General features: G+C 52.1%; 1 protein-coding gene across 1 annotated transcript in view; it reads right to left on the reverse strand.

The window, feature by feature from the left end:
- SBNO2 (strawberry notch homolog 2) overlaps nucleotides 1-4,131 on the reverse strand; it is a 38,611-nt gene extending 34,480 nt beyond the window's left edge. The window contains exon 1 of the mRNA XM_068979341.1: nucleotides 4,052-4,131. The gene's annotated coding sequence lies outside the window, so the exon portion shown is untranslated. The remainder of the gene's footprint in view (nucleotides 1-4,051) is intronic.
- Between the last annotated feature and the right edge of the window lie 18,750 nt (nucleotides 4,132-22,881).

Below are 22,881 nucleotides of genomic sequence, written 5' to 3' on the forward strand. Positions count from 1 at the left end.
TGCCCCTCTCTGGGGCCGAGGGGAGGCTGGGCAGCGCCTGGCATGGATGGGGTGCCTGAGGACCCAGGGAGGTGCTGGGTGACCACTGTTCCCCTGCCCCACCCCCTGCAGGGGCCAAGTCAACGCCTCCCCCGAAGTGTCCCAGCATAGCTGACCGTGGACGCCCTTTGTGCCCTGTGGGCAGCACAGCGGGAGTGTAGGGCTGACCGGAGAGGAGTCACTGTAATGGAAGGGTGGAGGGGGTGGGGCTGGGGAAATGTGCCGGGTATCCCAGCCAACTGGGAGCCTACAGGAGGGTCAGGGCACTACCAGCTACAGCTACCAGGGCACCTCCTTCTACAGGGCCAGGCTTCAGGGAGGGGCAGGAGGACCTCCTGCCCACACCTGACTCAGGCACCCCTGCACCAGAAGCCTGCCTCCCCACAAGCCCACTTCCTGCCGGCAGCTGTCAGGGCAGAGCTGGGGCTTGGGGAGCTCCCAGGGGAGTCTTGTTCACCCTCCATAAAACAGGGAGATGGCACCTCCTCTGCCCTCTTCATGGGGCCAGCCAACACCCCCTCACCTCAGGCCAGGTCCTGCTTTCTTTTTTTTAACCACTTTTCTGTTTTGTGGAGACACAATTCACATGCCATACACTTCATCCATCTAAAGTGAACAGCACAGTGGCCTTCAATACATCCACAGACTTGTGCAACCACCACCTCCATCTAATTCCAGAACATTCCATCACCTCCGAAAGGAAAGCTCACTCCCATCAGTAGTCTCCCCCACGGCCTCCCCAGCCCCTGACAACCAGGAACCCACTCTCTGTGTCTGTGGATCTGCCTGTTCTGCACATTTCCCACCAATGGAACTGTACCCTGTGTGTCCTTCTGCGTCTGCTTCCCTCACTGAGCATCGTGTTCTCAGGGTCCACATTACCATATATAAATGACAGGCTTTAGCAGTGGGTACCTGGGCCAGCCCAGAGCATCAGAAATTGACCTCACCTGACTCACCCACTTGAGGACAGGGCAGCCACACCCCCCAGCGAGGGAGGCTGGCGGCTGTCACCATGGCAGGAAGATGCAGAAAGTTGGCTCCATCCCAGCCCTGCTCAGCTGGCCCACGGAGGACTGACCTGCCAGCAGCAGGGGAGAGGGCAGTTCCAGGGGGAACTGGCGCCCACGGACACCAGGCCGTATCCGGGCTGGGCAGACAGGGAGATGGTGGGCGAGCAGGGCTGGCCAGGCTTGGGCCTGAGTGACCTCGGTCCTGGCCACCCCAGGCGGCTGGCTGCAGCCAGCCCTCCCTGCGCCTGACCATGTGGCCCTTGGCTGCGGAAAAGCAGCTGGAGACGCTCCAAGCTGGCCCACTGATGGATCGCACGTACGCAAGGCACACATGTGTGCACTCTCACATGTATACACACAGGCGACACCACGCACACGTGTGCACGCAGCACTCACACGTGACACACACACACTCCAGCAAGTACGTGCACCGCTGCACATGTGTGTGTCCACAAACACACTGGCACATACGTGGGCAGACTCACACACACACCCTGGACCTGTGCAGCTGCCCAGGGGGCCCGTGTCCCCACTCTTCGTGTCAGCCACTAGGTGCCCCAACTTCTCCATGACCTGACCCCACATGAAGAACAGGCAGACCCGCCCCCGCCAGCAACTGTGAAAGCTTCACGGGGCGGAGGCCCTGTGAGGAGGGAGGCAGCCTCTGGAGACTGGACACAGTCGCCTCTTTATTCCCAGCCGGCTTGCTCATGAGGCCAGGGCCCTCTGCTGGGTCAGCGTTTCCGGCCCAGCCCCTGTTGGTTGGCGGCGGGGGTGCTCTGAGACTTTACTAGAATTGAGCTGGGCCAGCCAGATGGTCATGTCCCCAGTGGCAGTCCAGCCTCTGTTCCCCACCCCACCAAGGGTGGTCAGGCAGCTGGAGAGACCTGGCCCTGGGCTGCCCACCTGAGGCCAATGCTGCCCCACCCCAACTTCAAAGACAACTGCCTCCTCTGAGCTCTGCCACACGGGCTCCCCTGGAAACAAAGCCCCTCACCCCCTTATCAAAACATAGACATCTCCCCTAAATGTGCACACACACACAGACACACACACACAGAAACAAAGCCCCTCACCCCCTTATCAAAGCACAGACATCTCCCCCAAATGTACACACACACACACACACACACACACACACACACACACACACGGCAGGTCTGGCTCCAGACAGGTGTGAGCAGACGTCTGCTCAGAGGCACAGAGTTAAACAAAGGGCCCTCCTGCCCTCTGAAATCCCCGAATGCCTTCCCCTAGGTCCTCACATTGGCTGTCCCTGGGGATAGCATCTCACACTTGTCAGACTCCCCAGGGTCTGTCCGATGCCCACCTGGGTCTCTCTGGCTCAGGGGTGTCCAGGGATCACCCATCTCCTGCCCACTCACCCAGGGCCCGAGTAGACAGCCCTGAGGAGCCATCACCCACCTCTGGGGACTCCCCTAGGAAAATACAGGGCCTTTGGAAGAAAAAGTGCAGATGGGCAGGGAGTGGCCTCCCCAGGCGGCCCAGCAGGCCCAAGTCTCAGCCCAAGGATGGGGTACACAGCCACTCCTCTGCTTGCAGCTTCTGTAACTGTTGAGCTCCCCCCACAGCCAGGTACACAAAGCCCCAGGAGGGGACACAAAATCAGGGTCAGATCCAGCTCAGGCTGTCTAGCCTAGAGAAAGGGTGGGCCTGACCTCTACAGATTTCCCTGGAACAGCCTCTGACAGGTGGCCTTTCTTCCCTCTGGACTCTGGGAAGAGTCCACTTGCCTCGAATCTTTCCTACAGAGACAGATCCACCATACTGGCCTCCGGGTTGGGTCACCTGGCCTGGCAGAAGGTAGGTAGGTGCCCACCTAAAGTCTGTCCAACACCAGCCCCCCTCATCACAGGTGCAACATTCACCACCCCTCCAACTGCCAGCAGGCTTCCTCCCAAACCACTTCCAGGCCAGGTGCAAACAGAGGGGACCATACCTGGCCAGTCAGGCAGTGGACAGGCAGAAAGGAGGCCCAGGGCAGGCAGGACTAACACACTTCCCACACTCAGCTCTCTCTCCCTTTCCAGAATTTAACAACATGATGCTAGACACTCCTGCCTAGCTATCCAAGCCTCTGCTCCCAGGCACCAGCTTCTCCCCACCAGTGCTCTGGTGCTGGGAGGACACCTCACCTTCCCCATCAATCCACACAGGCTACTGCTCCACAGGCTCCAGGTCCCAGCAGCCTTGGGGTGGGGGCCGCCTCTGCCCACCAGCGCTCCCTGCCCAGCTCCAGGAGACACTCCCACCCAACATGCTCTGCCTGCTCAGTTTATACCACCAGCAAGGGTCCCATCCCAAAGCCATGGGATCGCACCCGTAAAAACGCACGGCGGAGAAGCCAGGACAGCAGGAATCCGCGGAGAAGGGTCACTGAGGAGAAAGGGTGGGAATCTGCGAGGAGCCTGACATCAGGGGTCACCCAGAGAGGGAGGGGCCATAGTTATGGAGCTGGAGAGCCACAAGAAGAGAAGAGTCAAGGAATGGCCGGGGAGCAGCCAGGAGGTCACCAAGTGCAGGAGAGTCACAGAGAAGCACGGGGTCAAGGGTCACCAAAGTAAAGTCCTGGTATCACCAGGGAGCGCCAGATAGCGGGGGATCAGGGAATCAGCGAGGAGAGAGACAAGAAAGGGTTGGGAGTCGCCCTGTTTCAGGATTCATGCCAAGGCGGGTGTCAGGCGGGTGACGGAGCGGCGCAAGGTCCGGGGTCGCCGAGGAGGACCGGGTTAAAGTTGACTGCGAAGGACGGGATAGGGAGGGTCGCGGCGGAGGGCGGGATCAGGGGGTCGCCTATGAGGGCGGGGATACGCCGCCGCGCTCCCCCAGCCCGCGGCCCCGGAACCCCAGAATTCCGTAACCCCCGGTTCGGGGCGCAGGCGGCCGCGAGGTGCCATGGCCTGCGCGGGCCGGGGAGAGCAGGTTGGCCGGGCAGGGGTAGCGGGAGCGGGCCAGGGGTGGAGCCGGGCGCGCCTCACCTCGGACCCGGGTCCGGCCGGGCGCGGAGCCCGCGGCGCCTCCGTTTTTCCGAGCTTCGCCGCGGCAGCGCTCACTTCCGGGTTTCGGGCGCCATCTTGGGGGGGCTCGCGCACTTCCGGTCATGCCGTGGGGGCGGGACCTCTGGTGGGCGGGGTTTGGGCGCGGGGCCTTCTCACGGTGACCCCCCTCCCCAGCCCCTTGATGCCTTTCTGCCTTTGGAAGGGGCTCGAATTCTCGAGTGAGCCTCAGTTTCCTCCTCTGCAGCATGAAGAACCATGCCTACCTGCAGATCTTTGCATGACTGGGCCCTCCCCTGGTGCACTCTGACCCTGACCTTTCAGCCACTGGGGTTCTCGGACAGCCCAGACCTTGGCCTCGCAACCATCTGAAAGGACCCTGGGTCCCCCTATCATGCTCCCTCTCTTGGTTGCCTCCCTACCAATAGTAGTCTGCTCATTAATCTATCTCCACTCTAGAATAGGAGTCCTGGGACCACCCACCCCTGGACAGGGAGCCAGGAGCACGAGGTCTGATAAGACCCAGAGGCCAACCTGAGAAAAGCAGGATCCTCTCAGGAAGGGGCCTTGAGACGTGAGTGGCTCCCCTGCTGTCTCCTTCCCCATCAGGGCTTCCAGGGGCTTCATGCAAACAACGCTGTGATCTGCCTCATTGTCAGGCACAGGATGGGACTCAGCTGTGGCACAGGCCTGCTGTGTTCCTGTGACTGGCGCCTACTGGACCCACCAGGGGCTGGGCCTGGCAGGTCAGACAGAGCCAGTGCAGGGGACACCACCCCCTCCCCAGCAGGAATGAAGACACTGCCACCTTTTCCTGGACCCACCTCACCAGCCAGCCAGAGGCCTCCTGTACCTGGTCCAACCCCTTGAATTTAGAGGCCACCTCTTCACATGCTTGTCTATTCAGTGAACTCTTATGGCTGCTGCTATGTGCCTGGCCTTGAGCTGGACAAGTCCGGGGCTCCCAGAGAGGACTCAGTTCTCATCCTTGCCCTCAGGAAGCCCCCAGTCTAGGGGAAACAGCTGGGACCAGACACTCCCATCTGCAAGATCAGCCATAGGGCCAGTGAGGAACAAGGTCTTTGCCTAGGGCATCATGGAGGGTAGTGCTGAGAGGGTGTTGAGGCTGAGGCTTTGAAGTTCAAGTTGGAGTTTGTCAGACAGCTAAACTTAGGAAGAGCAAGTTAAAAGCTGTTCAAAGGCCAGATCTGGTAAGGAAGATGAGTATGTTTAAAAAATCTGTTTGCCTTGGGACATCCCTGACAGTCCAGTGGTTAAGATTCCTTGCATCCACTGGAGGGGGCATGGGTTCAATCCCTAGTTGGGGAACTAAGATCCCACATGTCATGGGGTGTGGCCAAGAAAAGAAAAAAAATCTGTTTGCCCTAAAAATTCAGGACCTCCTGTACCCAAACCCACAGGCACAAGGGAGCAGATGGGGAAACTGGGACCCAGAGAGAAGTAATATCCAGATGGAGCTTCACTTTGGCATGTGTTGTTTTTGGCAATTGAGTTGTAACCCTGACCCTGGAACTATTCTTTATAGCTAATGAGAAGAAATCCAATTGAGCAACAGACTTAAACTTCAAAAGGGTGAATAAGCTGATTCGCAGAGCATCTGGTGGCATGTTCCAGTTTATGCTCACACAAGACCATCAAACAATTTGCAGGGCCCAGTGACATGTGAAAACGCAGGGCCCTTTCTTCAAAAAGTAGCAAGAACTTCAAGACTGGGACCGTTAAACTGAGCACAGCCCCTCAAGCTCCAGGCCTGAGTGAAGTCCCAGTTACACACCCATGAAGCTGGCCCTGCCCCCACTGTGGCCTTTTGGGGTCTGACTGATAGTACCTGCGTTTTGCCGGTGGGGAAACTGAGGTGCAGAACTGTTCCACAGATGGCCCAGGTCACAGAGAGAGCTGCCAAGAGGCGTGGACTCAACCTCCACTACATCCACCTCAGAAAAGCACGAGATCTCTATTGGTAATTCTGCCTGAAATGGGGGCAGTTTGCCCAGGCCGGGGTGGGTCCAGCCATCTCAGCATGGAGGAAACTGCCAAGTCTGGGGATGTCTAGGGAATTAGTCAGATTTGGGGATTTCCAGGGAATCTCGAAAGGCAGCCTGGGAGACCAGAATGTATGCTGCTCTGGAACTCAAAACCTGGCCCTAGGTGCTGTGTGACCCCCAGAAAGTGACTTAACCTCTCTGTGCCTCCATTTCCCACAGATAATAGTGGCTATTATTTTTCAGACAGCTAAATGAACAGTGCCTAGTATTAAAGACGTTATGAATGTTTCCAGGTGAACATCTGGATCAAAGTGACCCCATTCAATCGTCAGAAGTGACCAAGTCTTTTCATCTGGTGGGGACAGGCTCACAGAAGACCACGGGTCTGCTGGTGGAGTTCTGCTTTAAGTCAAAGAGCCTCTTCTTCAACCCCTCCCTCTGCCCCTGCCCCATGGAGGGGCACCTGACTGTCCCCCAGACACTTTGACCAGGCTCAAGGAAGTAGGGTCGCCATATAAAATGCAGGACACAAAGTTAAGTGTGAATTTCAGGTACAGGAAGAATAATTTTTCGTGCCAGTATAGCCCAGGCAACGTTTGGGCTATATTTATACCAAAGAACTAGCCTCGATGTATCTGAAATTCACATTTAACTGGGATGGAAGTCCTGTGTTTTTATTGGTGAAATTCAGGCACTCGACGTGGGAAGTACCAAGGACAGAAATGGGACCCAGGAGAAGCCCGGGCGAGCGGCTCCCTCTCGCGGAGCCTCGGCGTTCCCGCCTGCTAAATGGGCGAGATGTTAGCACCAAACACACAGGCGAGTTCCCCATGCGGATCATTATTTCCAAAGAGCAGAAAACTTCACACGGATGGAGGTCAGATCACTGGGGGCTTCCCTTTGAGCCAGGAGATTCTCGGCCTAAATCAGGAGTCCCTCACCAGCCTCGGTTTCCCTCCGGGGCAGGACCCCGGAGCTAGGCTCGCCCAGGGAGGAGGAGCCGGGTGATGGGCAGGTGAGGCGGGGCAGGTGGACCCGGCCCGGGGGCAGGGGCAGGGACTCGCCACTTCCTGTTTCTCCACATTCTGGAAAGCCCCGGCGTTCCCGGGCCGCTCAGCGCCTCCTCCCTCCCCGCTCCTCCGGGCCCGGGTCCCTCACCACTTCTCCTTTCTGCACCCGCTTCCCCCCAGCCCAGTGGTCGATTCCCGGCTCCCTCTCCCCTCTTCTCCCCGCCTCCTTTCCTTTTCCCATCTCTTCTCCGGCTCTACTCTTTTCTCTCCTTCTGGAGCCCCAATCGGCGCCTCCAGGGTGCATAACAGAAAACCGAGGCAGCAAGGTCCCACGAGCCCTGTCTGTGTCCCCCGGCCTCCGGTCACTTTCCGTCTTTCCTCCCCCCGTCCCCCCACGGCGACTCTCTCTTGATCGCTGTCCCCTTGTCCTTCGGTTCATCCCAACCTCTGTTCCCGGCTCCACCAGTCCTCCCGCACACACGGAGCCGACTCCGCCCTGTCCAGCCACCACGCCCCCTCTGTGCCCACCTGACACTTGCCCCGAGGCGTCCTTAGTCGCCGGCGCTGGCTGGCGGTTTCCAGGGCCCTACAGCTCCCTCCCGCCGGATCTGACCGGGAGCTGGATCCTGCCAGGCTCGGCTAGGCTGCCTCTGAGCCGGGGCCACTTCTGGGAACAGCAAACCTGTCCAACAGGTTTGAGATCCGCCCCAGACAGGGCTTCCCGCCTCGGCTGGGCCGGGACACCAGGGCTGCAGGGGTTAAATGTGACACCTGTCTAGTACCCCCCAACCCCAGGCTGGGTCCTGGCTGGGCCCTGAGGTTGGGGAGCAGGTGGGAAGGGAAGAAAGATCAGCAGTTCACCCACCAAGCCCACAGGGGAAGAAGTGTAGGGGGAGAGCTGGCATGTGCCAAGGCCCCAAGGAACATCTATGGGGGGAGAGGGCAGTGAGGCTGCAAAGAGGGAGGAGGTGTTGTTACCCTCCCCGCCCCCACCCACCCAACAGAAAGCTAGGGCCAGGCCTTTATCCTGGAGCACTAGGGAGCCACTGAAGGTTCTGAAGCAATGGTGTGGTATGGTCAGGGCGGGGCTGGAGATCACCTGATCTGCCACATATGCTGGACTAGAGGCCACATCTGTGAATTTCACCTGGTGGAAAGAAGGAGGCTGGAGGAGGTGGAGCTGTTGCCCCAAAGCTGAAGAGCCAAAGTTTGTATTTCTTTCTTATTTATTTCTTTTTGGCTGCATTGAGTCTTATTGCAGCACATAGGCTTAACTGAGACATGTGGAATCCTAGTTCCCCAACCAGGGATCTAACCCGCTTCCCCTCCATTGGAAGGTGGATTCTTAACTGCTGGAACCCCAGGGAAATCCCTCTGAATTTCTTTCTATCCAGGGCCAGTAGTGAGCCGGCCAAGGCGGGGGTGGTTGGCGAGGGGAGCAGCGGTAGGTGTAGGCCAGTGGTAGGGGGTGCTTACCCAGAGGAGGGTGGGAGGGCTGTGGTGGGGGGAGGAGGTGGACCTCAGCTTTAATGCCTTGCCATGCATTCATCCACTAAATGTTTATCATTTTGGGGCCAGACACGAGGGACAGAACAGAGCACCGGACACATCCGTTATGCTCCTGGGTCACAAAGAAATGGACCCCCTGCCCCTGTGGTGCAGGACAGGTCCCTGCAACACAAGTGCCAGAGGAGGATCCAGGCAGGTGGACCAGGCCCTGCCTTGCCCTGGCCTGACCTCCCGGCTGTAAACCACAGCCAGCTCTGAGCACTGATGTCACCTGTGCTGGGACTTCCTGAACCTTCACCTTGGATCTGCCCGGACCCACGGGGAAATTCCAAGCCAGGCGGGGGGGACCAGCTGACTCATGTCCAGGCTCTAGTGGCATGCGAGTGGCCAGGCTCCTGAGGGGCATCAGGGGCATTTGGATCACTCTGTGGGATCTGCCCCCAGGCTTAGGGAGAAGCCAGACTCCCCAGCCTCAGGTCAGGAGTCCCCATCAGAACTTGCTGGGTGAAGCCAGGAAGCTGGGTTCCAGCGGGTGAGAATTTGGGGGTATCAGAGCTGTTCTAGAAGTGGGATACTGAGCTGGTCATTTGATATCCCCAGGGCTGTACAAATGACCAGCCAAGAGGATGGAGCTCCAGCAGCAGAGCATGAGGTTACTACCTCCTGGGTTCAAATCCCAGCTCTGCTACTGGCTCTGGGACCCCAGGCAGGTTACTTAACCTCCACGTGCCTCAGTTTCTCCACCTGTAAAATGGGGAAAAATCACAGTACCTCTTTTGGAGGGTTTTTGTGAGAATTTGGTGAGGATCACTGTGAGTCTGGGGACGTTATGGTAAAAATGTTTAAAAAAAAAACAAATTCATCACAGTACAATTCATAACAGAAGTGGAAACAACCCCATGTACTTCAGTTAATGTAGTCATGTACAGATGTGAGAGCTGAACCATAAAGAAGGCTGAGCACGGAAGAATTGATGCTTTTGAACTGTGTTGCTGGAGAAGACTCCTGAGAGTCCCTTGGACTGCAAAGAGATCAAACCAGTCAATCCTAAAGAAAATCAACCCTGAATATTCATTGGAAGGACTGATGCTGAAGCTGAAGCTCCAATACTTTGGCCACCTGATGCAAAGAGCTGACTCATTTGAAAAGACCTTGATGCTAGGAAAGATTGAGGGCAGGAAGAGAAAGGGATGACAGAGAATGAGATGGTTGGATGGCATCACCGACTCAATGGACATGAATTTGAGCAAACTCCAGGAGATGGTGAAGGACAGAGAAGCCCTGGTGTGCTGCAGTCCATGGGGTCACAAAGAGTTGGACATGACTGAACAAGAACAACTTCAACTTCAGTTAATGGGTGGACACACACACCAGTCCCTCCACACACAGGAACATCATCATGAAAAGGGATGAAGCCCTGACACTCGCTACCACTTGGATGGACTCCAAGAACATGATGCTCAGTGACAGAAGGAGACAGACAGACACACAGGGTGTGATTCCACTGATGGGAAACATCCAGAACAGGAAGATCCACAGACACAGAGAGTGGGTTCCTGGTTGTCAGGGGCTAGGGAGAGGGTGAAGATGACTGCTTATTGGAGATTCAGTGTTTTAAAGGAGTGATGACAATGTTTTGAAATTAGAGGTGGTGGTTGTACAAGGTGAATGTACTTACAAAACGCCACTGGACTGTTCATTTTTAAATGGTCCATTGTAGACTTCCCTGGTGATTAAAAGTCCACCTGCCAATCAGGGGACACAGGTTCAATATCCCTGGTCAGGAAAAATCCCATAAGCTAAGGCACAAATAGGCCCATGTGCTACAACTATTGATGCGCAAGTGCCCTACCCGTGCTCATGAACAAGAGAAGCCTCCATACCCTAACTAGAGAGTAGCCCCTGCTCGCCACAACTAGAAAAAGACTGGGCACAGAGCAGCCAAAATAAATAAGCAATAATAATAAAACAGTTAATTGTATGTCGTGTGAATTTCACCAGACTAACGAAAGAGAAAGCAAAAGGCAATCGACCCTGTAATCAAAGGGGTGGCAGATGTCACAATCAAGTTGTCATGAAATCCTAAACTAAAGTTGCATTCAGATCCCAGGAAGGCCTCCAAAAGCAACAGGTTTCAGACACACCGGAGAAATTCCATGGCCACTGACCGTGATCTTAGGTGTGGACAGCAGGGACCCTTGATGTAATGGACTGGGATAGCTCCTCGCCCTGTGGTCTTCCTCCCCAAGCCCCAAACCCTGGTCTAACCCTGAGAACAACACCATGTGTGCTAAGTTGCTTCCGTCGTGTCCAACTCTGTGCAACTCTATGGATTGTAGCCCACCAGGTTCCTCTGTCCATGAGATTCTTCCAGCAAAAATACTGGAGTGGGTTGCCATGCCCTCCTTCAGGGGATATTCCCAACCCAGGGATTGAACCCACATCTCTTACCTCTACTTGCATTGGCAGGTGGGTTCTTTACCACTAGCGCTGCCTGTGAAGGTCTGAGAACAATACTGGAAAAACTCAATCAAGGGACATTCTACAAGATATCCCACCAGTCTCCCTTCAAAGCTGTCCAGTCATCAAAAACAAGGAAAGTCTGGACTTCCCTGATGGTCCAGTAGTTAAGACTCCACGCTTCTAATGAGGGGGCACAGGTTCAACATCTGCTCAGGGGAACAAAGGTCCCAAATACCCTGCAATACAGCCATAATAAATAAATAATAAAATAAGTAAAAACAAGGGAAGTCTGAAAAACTATCACAGCCCAGAGATGTAATAACTAAATGTCATTTGGGATCCTGATGGGGAGTCTTGGGGCAGAAAAAGGACCTTAGGGAAAAACTAAAGAAATATTTTTTTTGAAGTGAGGAATTTAGTCTATCACAGTATATTAATGACACGTTCTACACTCATGGAAGATGTTAACGTCAGGACAAAATGGGTGCCAGAAGATGGGAACTCCCTGTACCATCCTTGCAACTTGAGATTTCTAAACGTATTAAAAATGATCAAAGTATAAGACCTGATCCATCCTCCCACCCCACCCCATGGGATGAAGCCCACCTAGGCTGGACACCTGCAGCTTCCATTGCCAAAACCCCCTGCATGAGTCTTCCCTCAAAGTTTGGTTAGAATATTTTGGTTGCAAGTGATAGAAACTGCAACTGAAACTGGCAGGTTTTTTTTTTTTTTCTTTTAAATGGGAATTTTGGGCTTGTGGAACTGAGAGGTCCAGGGATAGATTTAACTCAGTTCTCCCCCTTAGCACAGCTGACATTTGGGACTAGATGGTTCTTTGTGTTTTACAGCTGTCCTGGGCACTGTGGGGGTATGGACAGCATCCCTGCTCCCTACCCATCTGATGCCAGGAGCCCCACAGTCTTGACAACCACTGATGCCCCAGTATCCCCTGGGAGCAGGACTCCTTCTGATCCAGCTGGTTTCAGACTCAGCTGGATCCAGGACCCTCAAACAGTGTCACAAAGATTTGTCCAGTTCTCTGTCTCTCAATTCTGCCATCTTTGCTTTTGGCTTTTTTCCTCAAGTCCCCCCACCTTGGAACAAAGATGGTACCAGCAGCCCCTGACTAAATCCCCACATGAGCTTAACAGCCCCAGCAAAAGTCAGCACCTCTTCTGCAAGAGGAAGCAGCAAAAGTCCCAGGGAAGGTTTTGATTGGCCCAACTTTAGTCGCATGTCCTTGTTGAATCAGTCTCTGTGGCCAGGTAAGGGAAAGCCCTCATTGGCCAAACTGGGATCACATGATTGTACGGAGTCAGTCAATGGGGTTAGAACCCCATGATGTCAGCCAGTGGTTATATGGAGTCAGCCAATGGGGTGAGTACACTGTGGACTGGATTGGAAGCAGGGGGAGTAGCCCTGTGCAGTAGAGTCTCCTGCTGGGCAAAGTTGGCCTGTCATTCCACTGTGGGCTTTAGCAGGGCAGCATTAATAAATGAATGAGTGTATACGTAGTGCTCAATAAATGCATACTGGATGTAAAGTAGTGAGTGGATGGACAAATGTCAGAAGCTGGGGTTATCGCCACATATGGCCTGTATTAGTTAGCAGCTGCCATATAACAAATTTCCCCAAACAGAGGCTTAAAACAACACACACATTGATTATCTCACAGTTTCCAAGGGCCGGTGGAGCTGGGTCCTTTGCACAGGCTGCATCACTGGTGTTGACCAGGGCTCAGAGCTCACTGGGAGGCTTGACTGGGGAGGGAGTCACTTTCCAGCCCCCTCACATTTTTGCAGGATTTATACTCTTGCTGCTTTAAGACCGAGGGCCCTGTTTCTTGCTAGGTGTTGATTGGAGGCTGCCTTCAGCCACACGTGGGCTCCTCCAACTCGGATACTCATATTGTCAAACCCACAGGGAGGGAATATAGGTCTGACCATGCATGGCATGATGTCACCTTGGCCACAGTCTGTTGGCTCCACCCTCTCAAGGGAAGTGGCCAGCAGGAGGTAGGATCTGGATCACATTAGGGTGTGTCCTCCACACAGCCTCCAGGTTCAGCAGAGGAAACATCAGAGCTTGAGTGTCAGAGTGACATCGCCTGGAGGTGGATCCATAGACCCCGGCCCATGAACTCGGGCCAACTGCCATCCATGTGTATGAGGACTGCATCACCCTATGAGTGATGTCTACATTTCGAAGTAGGTGAAAAAAATGAAGGAGACTTCTTTTGTGACACATGAAAATGACATGAAATTCACATGGTGTCCACCAGTCAAGTTTCCCTGGCAAAGATGTATACCTCCCACTAAGCATCCATTGTGACTGCTTCCATGACATGACGGACAGAGGTGGACAATCAAGAGAGCCCAGCAAGTCGCAAAGCTGAAAATGTTTGTTCTCAGGCCCTTGACACAAAGGGATGGCCGAGCTCTGCTCTATGCGGTCCTATGTTCCTGGCTTTTGAACTGTGGTGTTGGATAAGACTCTTGAGTCTCTTGGACAGCAAGGAGATCAAACCAGTCAATCCTAAAGGAAATCAACACTGAATATTCATTGGAAGGACTGATGCTAAAGCTGAAGCTCTAATACTTTGGCCACCTGATGCAAAGAACTGACTCATTGGAAAAGACTCTGATGCTAGGAGACTGAAGGCAGGAGAAGGGGACAACAAAGGATGAGATGGTTGGATGACAACTGATTCAATGGACATGAGTTTGAACAAACTCCAGGAGATGGTGAAGGACAGGGAAGCCTGGTGTGCTGTAGTCCATGGGGACACAGAGAATCAGACACGGCTTAGCAACTGAACGATGATGATGATGCCCCTGACAAAGGATGCTGTAAGCTCTCTTAGCCCAGAAATCTCTTCTCTCAAATGGGGTGGTGAGAGGGAGGAAGGACCTTGGCCTCCAGGCCAACAAGAGGTGAACTGTGGGTCAGCACGAGCCAGCGATGATGATCACTTTCGCTCTTCAGGTGGCCTGGGGCAGGGGCATCCACAGGCAGCAGGTGGGAAACGCAGCCACATTCTGCACGTTCTAATGGTCTTAGAACCATAGCACAACCTTGTGAGATCATCTCGAATGGGGCAACAGGACCATGCAGCCTGCATTGATGGGGGCAGCAAGTGTATGTCAGGGGTGGGGGCTTAGCCAGGGAGGTCAGAGGACATGAAACCGCAACTGGAATGAGTGAAAGAGGGAGTTATGTGGACACTTGGTGGGGAGGGGCAAAAGCAAAGGCCCTGGGGGTGAGGCAGAAGTTGGTCTGGTGACTGGAGATGAAAAGACAATGTGGCTGGAGCAAAATGACCCCTAGCCAGGGCCACACCCGAGCACACAGGGCTGGCAGGGCCCTCTCCACCTCCAGTCCAGCTTCCCCCAAGCCTCACTGACCCCAGTTGCAGAATGGCGGCCAGAGCCCAGTGATGTCCTGGAATTTCAGGTCTGTGCTGGCCTGACTGTGTGCCAAGCTGGCCACCACATCTCTGGCTCCCCAGGCCAAACTGAGCAATGGAATGGGCCAGTGGTCTGGGGCTGGGGGATGCTGACATTGTCTCTGCTCTCTGATTCTGGTAAGTTCTCTCCCAAAGCCTCCACCCTACCATGCAGGCCAAGAGAGATCAATGTGAGGCTGTGGGTGTCAGGGAGAGGAGAGTCCTGGGCACAGTTGGGGATGAATATCCAGTGACCACCGCCTGTCAGGACCCTGCTCTCACGGGGCTAGCCGCTGCCTTGCCCCTTCCTTGGTGATTCCCCAGTCATCCAGGAACCCTGGGTCCCAGTGAGTGGCCCATTGCACAGGTGAGCCTGTCAAGGCCCAAAGGAGGTATGAGACCCCAGAGCTGGGGCTGGGAACTGGGGTCCTGAGTGAGGGGGAGCAGGCGTGGATAGTGTGCCTAGCACTGGGCAGGCTTTCTCCCCCTCATCACCCTGATCGTCCACTCATTCACCCACTCAGGGTTTCTGGTGCCCAAGCGTCTGAGTAGATGCTAGCTCTGATGGCCCAGTCCAACCTTCTCATGCATAAATGTGTAAACAAAATGTAGCTGATGCCGCTCACATTTTAATTTATAACTTTGTACTCTCCTCCCCCATTCTTTTCTGTGGTTTGGTGGGTTTTTTTGTTCTTTGTGTGTGTGTGTGTGTGTGTGTGTGTGTTTTTCTGCTTGAAACCTGGTTGTTTTTCCTGTTAAGTTTCCCACAGTCTAGAACTTGCTGATGTGTTTCCCTGTGATGAGTTAAATTTTCAAAGAGGTAGTTCATCCCCTTGTTTCAAAACTCGAGAGTCAAGAGTCCCCCAAGAGGGCAGCTGCAGGGAGAGAGTCCTACAGCTCCTCAAAATGTTGAACAGAATCACCACCCGACCTAGAAGTTCTTTTCCCAGGTGTGAGTCCCAAGCCCTGCAAGCAGAGACCTGACCAGTTACCCTTTGTGTAGAAGTGTTCCTGGTAGTGAGTTCACAATGGCCAAAGTTACAAGGAACCCAAGTGTCTATCAATGGAAGATGGATGAACAAACGTGGTCCATCCACACAGTGAAATGTTGCTGCTGCTGCTGCTAAGTCACTTCAGTCGTGTCCGACTCTGTGCAACCCCACAGACGGCAGCCCACCAGGCTCCGCCGTCCCTGGGATTCTCCAGGCGAGAACACTGGAGTGGGTTGCCATTTCCTTCTCCAATACATGAAAGTGAAAAGTGTTACTCAGCCTTAAAAAGGAAGGAGGTTCTGACACCTGCTACAACAGGGATGAACCCTGAAGACGTGATGCTGGGTGAGAGAAGCCAGACACGGAAGGACACACACTGTCTGATTCCACTCACGGGAGGTCCCTGGAGAAGTCAGATCCACAGAGACAGGAAGTAAATGGTGGGGCCAGGGACTGGGGGAGGGGACAGGGAGTCAGTGTTTCACAGGGACAGAGCCTTAATTTGGGAAGATGAGAAAGTTCTGGAGATGATGGTGGGGATGGTTGCAAGACAGTGTGACTGTGCTTAATGCCACTGAGCTGTGCTCTCAAAAATGGCTGAGATGGTGAATTTTATGTTATGTAGATTTTACCACAAAAAGGTGTGCCCCCCTCATAAAATTCAGCATCTTCACCATAGAGATGTCCATTTTTACCATAGAGGCTTCCATCTTCACCACAGAGACTTCCATCTTCACCACAAAGACTTACATCTTCACCATAGAGAGTTCCATCTTTACCATAGAGACTTCCTATGAGTGGAATCACAAACTGTGTGTCTGTCCTGTGTCCACTTCTCCCATTGAGCATTGTGTCCTCAGGGTCTGTCCATGTGGTAGCGAGAGTCATGGCTTCTGTCCTTTTCATGGCTAGGGATGATCATGGATGGACCACGTGGTGTGAATGGACCATGTTGTGTCTGTCCATCATCAATGGACACTCAGTTGCTTGTACTTTTTGGCCGTTGTAAATCATGCTGCTGTGAACACCGGTGTGCCAATATCTCTTCAGGTCCCCGCTTTCGACTCTTTTGGTTCTGTACCCAGGAGTGGGATTGCTGGGTCATGTGCTAATTCTACGTTTAATTGTTTTGAGGAAACTTCTGACTGCTTTCCACAGTGCTTGTACCCTTTTACGTTCCCATAAGCTGTGCACAAGGCTTCCAAAAAATTTCTCCACATCCTCACCAATGCCTGTTATTTCTGGCTCTCCTTTTTCTTCATAGCCATCCTAAGAAGCATGAGGTCTGAGTCTCCCAACTCTTCGCTGTGGAGTACTTCAGACATGTGGGAGAGGAAAGGTAGACTGACCCCTCCACCCCCCTATCTAGCTTCAACCACTATCGACTCCAGGCGAGTCTTGTGTTCTGTCTAGCCTACCCTTGGATTATTTTTTTCCAACCTTTTATTATGAATATGTTCAAATGTGGAGAAGAATTGAAAGGATTTTGTGGTTAAAAACACAAAACCTACTTCCTACGACTAACACTTTACTTAGCACATAACTGAACATTCATCCTTTCCTCTATGTGGCTGCATGTTTGTGCACGCATGTGTTAATGTGCCACCTATCTGAATGGTAAAGCCAAAACCAAAAAAAACTGGACGAAACCAACTGCTGGCAAGGAGGCAGAACCACCGGGCCCCTCAGATGTTGCTGGCGGGAACGCAGCCACTTTGGGAGATGGATCAAGGGTTCTCAAAACAGGAAATCCAGAATTGCCAGGTGATTCAGCTGTTCCACTCTTGGGTGTTACCCCAAGAGAAATAAAGTCTTCATACACCGAAAAGGTGCACATGTATTCGCAGCAGCATGATTTGTAATCGCAGAAAACTGAAGACAGCCCAGATGGTCCTCAACTGGTGAATGGATGAAAAAAAACAACAACACAGAATGTCCACATGAACAGACATCATCCAGACCTAACATGGAGCCAGTGCTCACGACATACGCACCTCAGATGAATTCTGGGGGTGAATGAAGGAAGCCAGGATCCTACTTTGCTATTCCATTGCATGGCACCTCAGAGAAGACCAAGTTATGAGGCCAAAACTCAGTGCGTACTTGGGGAGGGCTGGGGGTGGAGGGAGGTGACTAGGGGGCAACAGGGGACCTTGTGGGGTGATGAAAATATTTTATTTCCTGATTATGGTGGTGATTACACAACTATATCCTTTTGTCAAAATTCATAGAACTGTGCACTTAAAAAGGGTGAATTTTTCTGTAATAAATAATTCTTAGAAACTTGCATATGAGCTTCCTGAGTCTGCCGTAACAAATGGCCTTTAAACAACAGAACTGTACACAGTCACACTGTGTAGGCCAGACTTCAGAGGTCAAGGTGACAGCAATGCTGGAGGCTCCAGGGCAGGGGCCTTCCTGCCTCTTCTGGGGGTTGTAGGTGTCCTGGCTTGTGGCCGCACCTCCCCAGTCTCTGCCTCCATCTTCACATGGCTTCTCTCTGGCTGTCAGATCTCCCCTGTATGATTTTTATAAGGACAACCGTCATTGGCTTTAGTGCCCACCTAAGTAACCCAGAGCTGACTATGGCTCAGATCATGAACACCTTATTGCCAAGTTCAGACTTAAAATTGAAGAAAGTAAGGAAAACCACTAGACCATTCAGGTATGACCTAAATCAAATCCCTTATGATTATACAGTGGGAGTGAGAAATAGATTTAAGGGACTAGATCAGATAGACAGAGTGCCTGATGAACTATGGATGGAGGTTCGTGACATTGTACAGAAGACAGGAATCAAGACCATCCCCATGGAAAAGAAATGCAAAAAAGCAAAATGGCTGTCTGAGGAGGCCTTACAAATAGCTGTGAAAAGAAGAGAAATGAAAAGCAAAGGAGAAAAGGAAAGATATACCCATTTGAATGCAGAGTTCCACAAAATAGCAAGGAGAGATAAGAAAGCCTTCCTCAGTGATCAGTGCAAAGAAATAGAGGAAAATAATAGAATGGGAAAGACTAGAGATCTCTTCAAGAAAATTAGAGATACCAAGGGAACATTTCATGCAAAGATGGACTCGATAAAGGACAGAAATGGTATGGTAACAGAAGCAGAAGATATTAAGAAGAGGTGGCAAGAATACACAGAAGAACTGTACAGAAAAAAATCTTCATGACCCAAATAATCACAATGGTGTGATCACTCACCTAGAACCAGACATCCTGGAATGTGAAGTCAAGTGCCTTAGGAAACATCACTACGAACAAAGCTAGTGGACGTGATGGAATTCCAGTTGAGCTATTTCAAGTCCTAAAAGATGATGCTGTGAAAGTGCTGCACTCAGTATGCCAGCAAATTTGGAAAACTCAGCAGTGGCCACAGGACTGGAAAAAGTCAGTTTTCATTCCAATCCCAAAGAATGCTCAAACTACTGCACGACTGCACTCATCTCACACGCTGGTAAAGTAATGCTCAAAATTCTCCAAGCCAGGCTTCAACAATACATGAACTGTGAACTTCCTGATGTTCAAGCTGGTTTTAGAAGAGGCAGAGGAACCAGAGATCAAATTGGCAAAAACTGCTGGATCATCAAAGAAGCAAGAGAGTTCCAGAAAAACTTCTATTTCTGCTTTATTGACTATGCCAAAGCCTTTGACTGTGTGGATCACAATAAACTGTGGAAAATTCTGAAAGAGATGGGAATGCCAGACCACCTGACCTGCCTCTTGAGAAATCTGTATGCACGTCAGGAAGCAACAGTTAGAAACGGACATGGAACAAAAGACTGGTTCCAAATAGGAAAAGGAGTATGTCAAGGCTATATATCATCACCATGCTTATTTAACTTATATGCAGAGTGCCTCATGAGAAACGCTGGGCTGAAAGAAGCTGGAATCAAGATTTCTGGGAGAAATATCAATAACCTCAGATATGCAGATGACACCACCCTTATGGCAGAAAGTGAAGAACTAAAGAGCCTCATGGTGAAAGTGAAAGGGGAGAGTGAAAAAGTTGGTTTAAAGCTCAACATTCAGAAGACTAAGATTATGGCATCCAGTTCCATCACTTCATGGGAAATAGATGGGAAAACAGTGGAAACAGTGTCAGACTTTATTTTGGGGGGCTCCAAAATCACTGTACTTGGTGACTGCAGCCATGAAATTAAAAGATCTTTACTCCTTGGAAGGAAAGTTATGACCAACCTAGACAGCAAATTAAAAAGCAGAGACATTACTTTGCCAACAAAGGTCCCTCTAGTCAAGGCTATGATTTTTCCAGTAGTCATGTACGGATGTGAGAGCTGGACTATAAAGAAAGCTGAGCACCGAAGAATTGATGCTTTTGAACTGTGATGTTGGAGAAGGCTCTTGCAAGTCCCTTGGACTGCAAGAAGATCCAACCAATGCATCCTAAAGGAGAACAGTCCTGAGTGTTCATTGGAAGGACTGATGTTGAAGTTGAAACTCCAATACTTTGGCCACCTGATGCGAAGAGCTGACTCATTTGAAAAGACCCTGATGCTGGGAAAGATTGAAGCCAGGAGGAGAAGGGGACGGCACAGGATGAGATGGTCGGATGGCATCACTGACTCAGTGGACGTGAGTTTCAATAAACTCCGGAAGTTGGTGATGGAAAGGGAGGCCTGACATGCTGTACTCCATGGGGTTGCAAAGAGTGAGACACGACTGAGTGACTGAACTGCACTGAAGTAACCCAGGCTGACCTCAAGATCGTTATCTTGATGACCACTGCAGAGACCCCCCTACTTCCAATTGAGGTCCCATTCACAGGTTCTGGGGATCTGGACAGGAACATTTCTTCGGGGAGCTTCCACTCAACATGTTACATTTTACTTAAAAATGAAAACAGTAGTGACAGGACTTCCCTGCTGGTCCAGTGGCTAAGACTCCACTCTTCCAATGCAGGGGGCCTGGGTTTGATCCTTGGTCAGGGAACTAGATCCCACATGCCACAACTAAGAGTTTACATGCTGCAACTAAAGATCTTATATGCAACAGCTAAGACCCGGTACAGCCAAATAAATAAATAAAATATTTTTAAACACACACACACAAAACAGTAGTGGTCACATCAGAACACTTTCTTCCAAATCCTTGGGCCTGAACAGTGCACCCAGGAATGTTTTGAAGGAAAACCCTGGACATTATATCCTTTTATCTGTAGATAATTCAGTGTGTATCTGTAAAGCTGTGATTCCCAAGTGGAGATGTGGGGTGGTCCTGCCCCTCAGGGGTCACTGGGCCACCTCTGGGGGCATCTGCAATTGTCACCGCTTGGGACTCTCTTGGCATGCAGTGGATGTTGGCATACACACACACACACACACACACACACACACACACTCATACACACAGAGATGCTCATACACACACACACGCACAGAAACTCATACATACACACACAGATGCTCACACAGAGACGCTCACACACAAACAAATGCTCACATATACAACATGCACACACACAAACACACAAAAGGTCACACACACATACACACACAAGTACAGGCTCATACCACTCCAGGCCAGCCTCAGCCATGATCCTTATCTGCCCCCTGGTGGCCACACTAGCCCAGGCTGAGCCATCCCCTAACCAATGCATGCTGGATTCCTGGTGGTGGGGACTGACCTTGATTTTGGAAGGACCCATCTGACTCCCAGCATTCCCTGGTGGCTCAGATGGTAAAAGCATCTGACTACAATGCGGAAGACCTGGGTTCAATCCCTGGGTTGGGAAGATCCCCTGGAGAAGGAAATGGCAACCCACTCCAGTACCCTTGCCTGGAGAATCACATGGACAGAGGAGCGTGGCGGGCTACAGTCCATGGGGTCGCGAAGAGTTGGACACGACTGACCAACTTCACTTCACTTTCTCTGACTCCCAGGGGCCTCATTTCTCAAGTGGGGGCCTCAGCTGGGCCTCTGGAAAAGGGGTGGCCCTGGGGCCAAGAGCTTAACATTTAAGAGACCTACCAACTGGGAGGAGAGCCAAGGTGGGGCAGTCAGCCAGGAGAAGGGCCAGAAGGACCTCTGCCTCCTCGGTCCTTAGGGAGGGGGTAAAAGGGGACTTGGCATCAGAGGGAAGCAAGGGGGTCAGCCAGAGGAATGCGAAGGAGCAGACGGGTCTGGGGACCAGCTGTGCATGCATGTCTGTGAGAACTGTAGGGGGTGGGAGAAATGATAGGTGTGAGGGATGGGGTAGGCAGAGAGGATGACTGAGCCCTAGAGGGGTGTGAGTATAACCTGGCTCTCCCTGTAAGTTACAGCTCTCCATTTATAATCTGAGGCCACCCATATATACCCTGGAGTCCTCCACCTGTAACCAGGGCCCCCTGCTATGGCCTGGGGATCCAATCTATAACTAGGTGTTCCCCACTTATACCTTAGCTCCCCCAGCTATTACCTGGTGCCCCTACTTATAACCTGGGGTCTCCACCTTAATCCTGGGGCCCCTCACTTTTAACATGAGCCTACAACCTTGGGTCTCCCAGTATAACCTGGGGCCGCCAACTATAATCTGAAACCTCCCACCTGTAACCTGGGGCTCTGTACCTATAATCTGGGATTCCTATCTATAACCTGGGACCCCTTGCTATAACCTGGGCCCCCCATCTGTAACCTAGAGCCTCCACATGTAACCTGGGGACCCCACCTAGAAACTGGGGCCTCTCGGTGATAACTTGAAACCCAACCCTGGGGCCTCCAACCCATAACCCAGCGTCCTTAGTAGAACCTGAAGGATGGAGAGGGTGAGAGCATGCTGTAAAAGCTGTTTTTCTCCAGACTTACCATAAATATTCCTACTTATTGCCTATGTCTATTAGTAATCCCATTTGTCACAGTTTACTGTCCCAGAGGTCAGGCTGCCTCTCTGGATCCAGAGTGTCATCTCTGACTGTTAAGTCTTTCCTTTTTATGGTGATTCATAAAGTAATAGCACACCTCACTTCCAATGGCCTCTTATATTTCATGACATAAGGTACTCGTAGGAAGCCCCGTCCACATCAGCAGTGACCCGCCCCCACCCCCACCCCAACTCCCATCCCCACCCCAGACACTGACAACCAGAAATCCACTCTCCCGTCTCTGTGGACTTCCCTGTTGTGGATGTTTTCCATCAGTGGAATCACACACTATGTGATTCCTTCTGTCTGGCTTCTCTCACTGAGCATCGAGTTCTCAAGTTCATCCATGTGTGTCAATGCCTCTGTCCTTTTCATGCTGAATAATATTCCAGTATGTGGATATGCCATGATGAGTTTGTCCATCATCTGTTGCTGGATATGTGGGTTGTTTCCACTTTTTGACTATTGTGAATTGTGCTGCTGTAAACATACGTGTACAAGTTCTTATGTGGATGTATGTT

The sequence above is a fragment of the Capricornis sumatraensis genome, chromosome 9 (assembly GCF_032405125.1).
Source record: "Capricornis sumatraensis isolate serow.1 chromosome 9, serow.2, whole genome shotgun sequence".
In the NCBI taxonomy this organism is placed as follows: Eukaryota; Metazoa; Chordata; class Mammalia; order Artiodactyla; family Bovidae; genus Capricornis; species Capricornis sumatraensis.